Source organism: Phycodurus eques, chromosome 16 (genome assembly GCF_024500275.1).
Source record: "Phycodurus eques isolate BA_2022a chromosome 16, UOR_Pequ_1.1, whole genome shotgun sequence".
In the NCBI taxonomy this organism is placed as follows: Eukaryota; Metazoa; Chordata; class Actinopteri; order Syngnathiformes; family Syngnathidae; genus Phycodurus; species Phycodurus eques.
This window is the reverse complement of record NC_084540.1, coordinates 11,752,731-11,762,610: the sequence shown is the minus strand read 5'-3', so window position 1 is coordinate 11,762,610 and position 9,880 is coordinate 11,752,731. Positions and strand designations below refer to the sequence as shown.

The 9,880-nt window shown below is 44.3% G+C and overlaps 1 long non-coding RNA gene across 1 annotated transcript; it reads right to left on the bottom strand.

Moving 5' to 3' along the window:
- Nucleotides 1–2,260: 2,260 nt before the first annotated feature.
- On the bottom strand, nt 2,261–9,671 carry LOC133415510 (uncharacterized). Its single transcript, XR_009770136.1, has 3 exons — nt 9,444–9,671; nt 8,443–8,505; nt 2,261–2,522 (listed from the first exon to the last, which is right to left on the bottom strand). It is a non-coding gene; the product is annotated as an uncharacterized LOC133415510 (long non-coding RNA).
- Nucleotides 9,672–9,880: the final 209 nt, after the last annotated feature.

Genomic DNA, 9,880 nt, shown 5'->3' with positions numbered 1-9,880 from the left:
AATGAAATCTACGAGGGATCTATAGGGAAACACAAAGAGAAAGAAAATAACACTAATACTGGTGAAAGAAGAAAACCTAGGCGTGTAAAAAGGGCTAAAAATTTTAATGTAAGTGTTTAATGGGTAGAGTTAGAGCGAGAGGGAGCAAAGTTGAGATTTTGTGTTAAACTAGTAATTTCCCCCAAATGATTAGGCACTAATCTTGCACATCATGGTGACAATTGCAGTGTCTTCTCGCGAACGTATGTATATCAGCTGGTCGGTGGGGTGTCTCAGTCGTCTCGGAACGCGAGGAGGTAGGTCTGGTTGACGAAAAAGATGCACACAAATAAAACAAAACAGGCGCAAAAAGGGAAAAAAGTTGTTCACACGTTCGGTGGGAGGTTGCGACTGTTTCCCTTCCTGCCTCATCAGGGCCTCGCTAGCAATTTCAGAGCGATCACACTTGGCAGGAAGTGTATCTGATACTTTTAGTAGCAGGTGCTCTGATTGCTTAGCGGTGGCCTACATAGAGGCTGGGAAGCCGAGTCCGTTCTCATCCCCAGCCTTCGCGTTGGCCGAACTGCTTGTCCGGGCAAAAGTAAAGAGAGGTGGCCGCAGGTTGCCTCGTGGCTGGGGAGCTGATAGCAAGAACCAAGAGGGAGGAACCAAGAGAAAGGCTGGCAGTGGGAGTCAGGGGTTAAAAACCACTGGGGCGTGTTGAAGAGGACCGAGGACAAGACAAGACCACACCCATCAGCTTGAATCTAGTCCACAATTTTGACCCATAAATTGGGTTTAAAGTCATATATTAATATAATTTAATCCCAATTTTGTACTCTTTACTCACAGGTCAAGCATATAGAATGACGGTTTAAACTTTCATCTTAGTAAATCAACTGCTTATGGTTCAAAACACATTTCATGCTGCTTCAAGTTTCAAATCAGGACAAATGGTTCTCAAAGTCTTGCTGCTGCATCGGTAAAGTTAACACACTGACACAGACATCAAGGCATACATTTGGAATATTTCTGCAGAGTTTGTGAAATATCAAAACAAAACAGACATTTATCTTTGGTTAACAAACAACTGCATGGAAGTTCACGGGTTGCAGTACTCTCCAACACCAGTGGGTGGCACCTTGCGTGGATGTTTGGATATTAAGCAAATAGTTCACCGCTGTATTTGCGTTCCATTGATCTGTCCCAGCTCGGTCTCCCGGAGAGGGGATCCCACCTTTTGGCTGCTGTCACTTCAAACGAAGAAAAGGACTCTTTGATGACTGTAAACCAAGATTTCGAGGGGACCTGCTAATTAGGGTTCAGTAGGCGTCTTCTCGTGACTGTCTCAAACAGCAGGGCAGCAGGGAAGAATGCAATTTACCAAACTGTGGGGAGTCACTGTGACACCTCAGGTTGCGGGGAGCATGTCCACTACACCTGTGTGGAGTTTGCATGTTCTCCCCGTGCCTGTGTGGGTTTTCTCCCGGTCTTTGGGTTTCCTCCCACATTCCTAAATCATGCATGGTAGGTTAAGTGAAGAAATTGGCCAAAGGCGTGAATGTCTGTGCGAATGGTTGTTTGTCTATATGTGCCCTGCAATTGGCTGGCGACCAGTTCAGGGCCCAGAGTTAGCCGAGAAGGCGCTAGCACGCCTCCGACCGTAGTGAGGAAAAGCGGTATGGAAAATTGATGGATGTCTCATAGAAATTATTTAGCTACAGCTATGTTCTCCTTTGACATTGGACATACATTCAATTTCTTTAGGAAAAGTCCCGCCCATAGTTTTTGCCATCTTTTAATCATACTCAGGAAATGAAAACTATGTTTCCCATTATATTTTTAAAGGATTTTATAGATTTTTAGAAATAACATGGTTTAGCACTTCAATTTATCACAGGTTCCAGGATAATATACAATGTACTTCAAAGCAATCCAACATTCCTTTAGTAATACTTGTAGCTGACGTTTGCCCCGTGTTTGTCCTCTTTTCCTTTCATCAGCATCACACATGCAGTACACAGATGTGTGTACTCGTTTTCAATGCTCTTTATGTGACACACCATTTGCCCATTTCCGATGAATTTGGGTCACTTAAGAGATGTTATATGCAATTACTCAAAAAAAATAGCATCAAAGCTCAACTGTCCCCATACGTACATTTAAAAAAAAAACTGTTTGCTGTGCTTGAAGAAAGCAAGTCCACAAATCAAAGATGTCTATTTTTTTTATTTGTAGTTTTTTTTTTCTTTTTTTACAAGGAGGCACAATACTAGTTCCATATAGCTTGGGCTATTTCATATGGTAATGCAAAACTAAATCAAACAACAATTACGGGTCATTGTGTAAATTTAAACTGGCATGAAAACAGAGAAGATGTTATCTTCAAACTGGAATTCAGCCCAAATTCCCTTTGTCTCAGTTCCCTGTCACAGAAGAGAGAGCATGTGCAGGACAGACCAAAACAGCCTCAGTGTTTTCGCCCCCACTTTGTTGTTTCTTCACTCGTGGTTGGATCTTTCCATGAGCTGCCATGTGCAGACCTGTCCCAATCAGTACAATGAGAGAAAACGAGAATACAGTACATTTAAGGAACTGTTTCTGATCATACCAATCTTTATAGCAGCAGCTAACATTTGGTTTGACATCAAGAGATAAATATGAGGTAAGAGATTCACAGTTTGGGTTTTATTTTCATGTATTAACATCTGGATCTTGATAGTAATAACAACCATTTTTATTTGAGCGAAAATATTGAAACAGGTGAGGTGTGTGTTTTTTTTTTGCCCAGGCATGTGCTATTAAATTGATTATTCAAACAATAAGTAACACTGAATGTAAACATTTTCAGATGTGTGTTTCGCCTGTGAAGACCACATTTATACTATAGTTAGATTTGTAACCAGCATGAAAACCAGATAGCTGGTCGGTGGACGGGGGAGGCAATTGTGAAACTGAGCGGAAAATCAACCAGAGCCACTACACAAACATTGGCCTTAGCCAATCCATTTGGAATTTCTTGAAGAAGAAAAAAAACTGTGTAGTAAGTAAGAGACGTCAACAAACGACAGCCCTTGACAAACAGAAAGAGTGAAGGTCCTGAAAGTGAACAGAAGTATAGATTGTCAGGTTAGTATTAGCAAGAAGAATGGGAAGGCCAGGTTACAAACATTGTATCTGCCACTGAATGATGAATGATGCAACCAACGTGATCCTTCATCTTGCGACGAAATAAGACCCAAAACACAGCCAAAACAGCAAAGTACATCATCAGTTCAAGACGAAGGTTTTATACTGGCCAATCTCCACTTAAAGCTTAGTATAGAGCATGCATTTTACCTGCTTCAGTAGATTTGAAGGGAGTAAATTGAATGGCACCTCTGAGAAGCAATAAAGTATTATCTTATCTTATCTTAAAACCTCAAAACAAACCAAAACTGAAATAAGCTTAATTTAATGCCAGGAAAAGCATCACAAAAGAAGAATGCAAAGGAGGGGTCAGTGGGTCACAGGTTTATTTGAAAGAAAATGATTTCCAACTCGGTGGCACGGTGGACGACTGGTTAGAGCGTCAGCCTCACAGTTCTGAGGACCTGGGTTCAATCCCCGGCCCCGCCTGTGTGGAGTTTGCATGTTCTCCCTGTGCCTGCGTGTGTTTTCTCCGGGCACTTCCGGACCGCTTCGAGGAAATTCTGTCCACCATCCGACGTCTCATGAGGGGAAAGCAGTGCACCATCAACACTGTGTATAGTGGGGATGGGTCGCTGCTGACCTCGACTCGGGACGTTGTGAGCCGGTGGGGAGAATTCTTCGAAGACCTCCTCAATTCCACCGACACGCCTTCCCATGAGGGAGCAGAGTCTGGGTTCTCTGAGGCGGGCTCTCTCTCTCTGGGGTTGAGGTCACCGAGGTGATTAAAAAGCTCCTCGGTGGCAAGGTCCCGGGGGTGGATGAGATTCGCCTGGAGTTTCTAAAGGCTCTGGATGTTGTGGTACTGTCCTGGTTGACACACCTCTGCAAAAACCGCATGGACATCGGGGACAGTGCCTCTGGATTGGCAGACTGGGGTGGTGGTCGCTCTTTTTAAGAAGGGGGACCGGAGGATGTGTTCCAACTACAGGGGGATCACACTCCTCAGCCTCCCTGGTAAGGTCTATTCAGGGGTGCTGGAGAGGAGGGTCCGTCGGGAAGTCAAATCTCAGATTCAGGAGGAGCAGTGTGGTTTTCGTCCTGGCCGTGGAACAGTGGACCAGCTCTACACCCTCGACAGGGTCCTTGAGGGTGCATGGGAGTTTGCACAACCAGTCTACATGTGTTTTGTGGAATTGGAGAAGGCGTTCAACCGTGTCCCTCGGAGAATCCTGTGGGGGGTGCTTCAGGAGTACGGGGTACCGAATTCCCTGATACGGGCTGTTCGGTCCCTGTACGACCGGAGTCTGAGTTTGGTCCGTATATCCGGCAGCAAGACGGACTCGTTTCCAGGGAGGGTTGGACTCCGCCAAGGCTGCCCTTTGTCACCGATTCTGTTTATAACTTTTATGGACAGAATTTCATGGCGCAGCCGAGGCGTAGGGGGAGTCCAGTTTGGTGACCTCAGTATTGCATCTCTGCTTTTTGCAGATGATGTGGTTCTGTTGGCTTCATCAGGCCGTGATCTTCAACTCTCACTGGAGCAGTTCGCAGCCGAGTGTGAAGCGGCTGGGATGAGAATCAGCACCTCCAAATCTGAGACCATGGTCCTCAGTCAGAAAAGGGTGGCATGCCCTCTCCAGGTCGGGGATGAGATCCTGCCCCAAGTGGAGGAGTTCAAGTATCTTGGGGTCTTGTTCATGAGTGAGGGAAGAATGGAACGGGAGATTGACAGGTGGATCGGTGCAGTGTCTGCATTGATGCGGACTTTGTATCGGTCCGCTGTGGTAAAGAAGGAGCTAAGCCGAAAGGCGAAGCTCTCGATTAACTGGTCGATCTACGTTCCTACCCTCACCTATGGTCACGAGCTGTGGGTCATGACCGAAAGAACAAGATCCCGGATACAAGTTTCCTCCGCAGGGTGTCCGGGCTCTCCATTAGAGATAGGGTGAGAAGCTCGGTCATCCGGGAGGATCTCAGAGTACAGCCGCTGCTCCTCCACATCGAGAGGAGCCAGATGAGGTGGCTGGGGCATCTGATTCGGATGCCTCCCGGACGCCTCCCTGGTGAGATGTTCCGGGCACGTCCCACCGGGAGGAGACCCCGGGGACGACCCAGGACACGCTGTGGGACTACGTCTTTCGGCTGGCCTGGGAACGTCTCGGGATCCCACTGAAGAGCTGGATGAAGTGGCTGGGGAGAGGGAAGTCTGGGCGTTCCTGCTAAAGCTACTGCCCCCATGACCTAACCTCGGATAAGTGGTAGAAAATAGATGGATGGATGGAATATATACTTAATTTAAGACAATATATCTGCCAATAAAACAAATTGATTTGGCAAGATTGATTAAAACAAGTAAACAGAGGTAGCCTTAAAACTCCCACTGATGTCTAGTAAGTAGTTTGTACTATCCACACCTAGAGAATTATGGTATTTCTTATTTTAAGCTAAACTTAATCACAACCAGTAATACATCTTTTTGAAAAGGGAAAAAATGCTCGAAGCCTAATTGAAATGCACTAACACAAAAACTGCCTGGTAAGAGGAAATTCCTTGGTAGACAATGACCAAACATATTTTGCCTTGACAGATATTAAATCTTCATTTGTTTTTAGGGCGGCACGGTGGAAGACTGGTTAGAGCGTCTGCCTCACAGTTCTGAGGTCCAGGATTCAATCCCCGCCTGTGTGGAGTTTGCATGTTCTCCCCGTGCCTGCGTGGGCTTTTTCCGGGCACTCCGGTTTCCTCCCACATCCCTAAAACATGCATGGTAGGTTAATTGAAGACTCTAAATTGCCCGTAGGTGTGAAAGTGATTGCGAATGGTTGTTTGTTTATATGTGTGCCCTACGATTGGCTGGCAACCAGCTCAGGGTGTACCCCGCCTCCTGCCCGATGATAACTGGGATTGGCTCCAGCACTCCCATGACCCTTGTGAGGATAAGCGGCTCAGAAAATGGATGGATGGATGGATTTGTTTTTAGGTTGGATTTCTGCCACGTGAAACGAACATGTTATTTGGGGATGCGAAATTTGAACCAAACTGGCACCAGCTCAACGTCAAATTCCTGCATCTACATGTGTTTTGTCTGGTTCTCTGCATGGCTTGCAACAAAAGTGAAAACTGAAATTACCTTGAGGGATGAGAATTTGTACACCATATTCCATTAAAAATAAATTTTTAAGGAACATGTAGGGCGGCACGGTGACCAACTGGTTAGAGCGTCAGCCTCACAGTTCTGAGGAACCGGGTTCAATTACCGGCCCCGCCTGTGTGGAGTTTGCATGTTCTCCACGTGCCTGCATGGGTTTTCTCCGGGCACTCCGGTTTCCTCCCACATCCCAAAAACATGCATTAATTAGAGACTCTAAATTGCCCGTAGGCATGACTGTGACTGTGAGTGCGAATGGTTGTTTGTTTGTTTGTGCCTTGCGATTGGCTGGCAACCAGTTCAGGGTGTAGCCCGCCTCCTGCCCGATGACAGCTGGGATAGGCTCCAGCACGCCCGCGACCCTCGTGAGGAGAAGCGGCTCAGAAAATGGATGGATGGAATGAACACGTATTAGTGGGATGAGCAGCACAAATGAGCATGTGATTTCTGTCCTCGTAATGTAGCAAATCTTTACTCCCTCTGACAAAAACCTTCTTCTGCTGTTCCTGTCCACTCTTGTTTGGAGTTCTTTAGGGTAATGGATGATTGGAATCTTATGAGTGAGAAGGAAAGAACAAGACATATTGTTTCTTTTAGGATCAGTAGCGTGGGTAAAAACATACTGCCTGCTCGTGATAGTCACACACTGCTGCAGATGACATTTCACATATCAAGCAGGAATTATCCCAGGTGAGTCAACATGGTTGTGTAGAAACACTCCCAAACTGATCCCACAAGGGTTTAGTTTCGTTCAGGTCAGGATGGTTGGCAGACCAATCCATTCTTTCCACTCACAAATTCTGGAGGTAAACACTTTGAAAAAAACACTACTGTGTGAGGACAACTGTCATTTTGGTGGGTGGAATTTGATTTACTTGAATGATGGCAAGCCTAGCTTTTCAACTGCATGGTGCGAGACAGGCACCATCAGATTACAAACAGGTATACGTCTGCACATCTGTCAGCATCTTGGCGTACCGGAAACCCAAATTACAAGTCAATAGGGACAGGACAACACACTGTTTGGCACAGGTGTTGAAGATTTTACATCACGCAACACATACTCAGTTGTGCTGCTTATCAAACAAATGCATGTTATTTTTGTTTATCATTTACTAATGTGTAAAAGGGAAATTAAATAACATTCCAATCCTTCAACATTTATTGGGAATATTTTTTACAATATAATTAAGAAAAAAACTTTTCCTTTTTGTTTTGTTTATCGACTGAATTGCTTCATTCCATACGAATGATTAATGTTAATAAATTTATGAACCTCAAATTACTAAGTGTAATAATACAGCTGTTTTTGTATCATGTTTCTTACAGCTGCAGATGTGGAAGGCAATGATGATGATGAGGATGTTGGATTGTTGTTCAGCCTTTGAATCATTTAGTGTTCGTAGAGTTGCAGTGGGTGCATAAAAGCAAAATGTGGGGCAGGCATCTTCGCATTCTTAGCTCTTTATGCATCTGTGCCTCAGTAACATGCTCCACTGCTCCACTTTCCACCCTTGTCTAGAGCCCTTTCTGAACTTTTTCAACAACCCCCACCCGGCTCTAACATGCAGACACACACCCACATGCACACACATACACATGCACGCTCATGCACACAGTCACACAGACACACACGCGTGCACACACACTCATACAGATATGGTTGCTGCTTTCTTTACCCATTCCAATCCCATTTTGGATTATTGAAAAATATCCACCCATCCATCCATTTTCTGCGCCGCTTCTCCTCACTAGGGTCGCGGACATGCTGGAGCCTATTCCAGCTATCATGGGGCAAGAGGTGGGGTACACCCTGAACTGGTTGCTAGCCAATCGCAGGGCACATATAAACAAACAACCATTTGCACTCACATCCACACCTACGGGCAATTTAGAGTTGTCAATTAACCTACCATGCATGTTTTTGGGATGTGGGAGGAAACCGGAGTGCCCGGAGAAAACCCATGCAGGCACGGGGAGAACATGGAAACTCCACACATGCGGGGCCGGGGATTGAACCCTTCTCCTCAGAACTGTGAGGCAGAGGTTCTAACCAGTCGCCCACTGTGCCTTGAATAATAAGATTGTTTATTTTTTAAAAGTTATAATTTTACTTTATTTTTACACATACAAATGAAACATTTCTCTTTATTGCTTGTTGAATTGCTTAAACTGCTACTCACTGTCATTTACGGTTGTTTGCAGCTTGGTCGCCCTTCACGTATGGTACCTCTTCCTCATTCTGCCTGCATCCGATGAGAAGAAAATTCATACTCAACATTAATAGCAAGACACCCTTTTACAATAAAGGGATAAAGTTATATATTCTATCACAAATGTATCACTAGAAAATGATGAGACTTTTGTGTGTAAGTGATTGAGTAAGTACAGTAAGATGATAAAGTTGCACTTTGAGTCAAATAGCGCTTTGATACTTTAGACCTCATTACTGTAAAGTAAGGTGAAACTTGATCCTCATATTATTGTTCACATCAAATCCTAAAATAATTACAAGGAATTAAAATTACTGTTGTGGATACATTTATGTCGCAAAATTTAGCTCCCTGCAAGTCTAATGTCCTACTAAAGCCACTCTCGTTGTATCCCTAATGTCCCTGGGGGGATACCCTCAAATGCAATGCTTTTCTATCCTTGAAGCTCAACTTTTATAGTTTGTCCATACTTTTGATCCTGAAAAAGATTGACAGTACCGTACATAAACATTACAGGGGAGCTCAGTAATTAGCCACATAGGGTACATTTGTGAAGGTTGTCTCTTCATGACATACCCTATTTCTGAAAACACAAAAAAAATCAGATAGTAGGGGTGGGAATCGGGATTTAATTAATCATACAACATCATCACAATATAACAATAGTTCAATAATCGATATATTGGAAGAAATACATCTGTCATAAAGCCTTGTCTTCTTGGGCCCTACTACTTCAATGTCATACATTGAAAATATTATTTTCTAGGGCCCCTGTCAGTCATCTGCCCTTGTGTTTATCATCTTTTTTCCTCCTTATGTTGCCTCAGCAAACAACCAATCATGATATAAAAATGTTCTATTTTTGTACATGCAGTAACTATACTGTAGCATAAGAAAATGATACATCACAATGTCAATATTTTGGCCTAGAGATCATTTTCTCCACAAAATGACTAACAACTAATACTTACGGATTTATTTTATTGGAGAATCTATGTCGCAAGATGAGAGCGATGCTGGTAAGCACCATCATTGTGGTGCACATGATCCTTTCCCAAGGATCTCCTGGTGGTTAGCGCAGCGAGACCTCCACTCTCATTGAACGCCTCGAATTGAAAAAGCAAGTTTGTGGTGTAACAATCGGACTATTCCTGTCTTCCTCTTGGCTGTGACTCTCGATCGTGAAGATTAGCTCAAAGGATTAGGTGGGATCAAGGTGGGGTTAGATCTGGCTGGCAGGACTAGAAGGCAAACAGAGCCTGCTGTGGGGTTCTGTCTAAAAACAGTCATCATGGCATTCATTAGGTTGTCAGCACAGCAAACCAAATGCACCAGGAAAATGAAAGTCATTTTTTTCATGGAAGGGGGGATGATCTAATACTTCACATTTGCAGCAGGACAGCAGGAT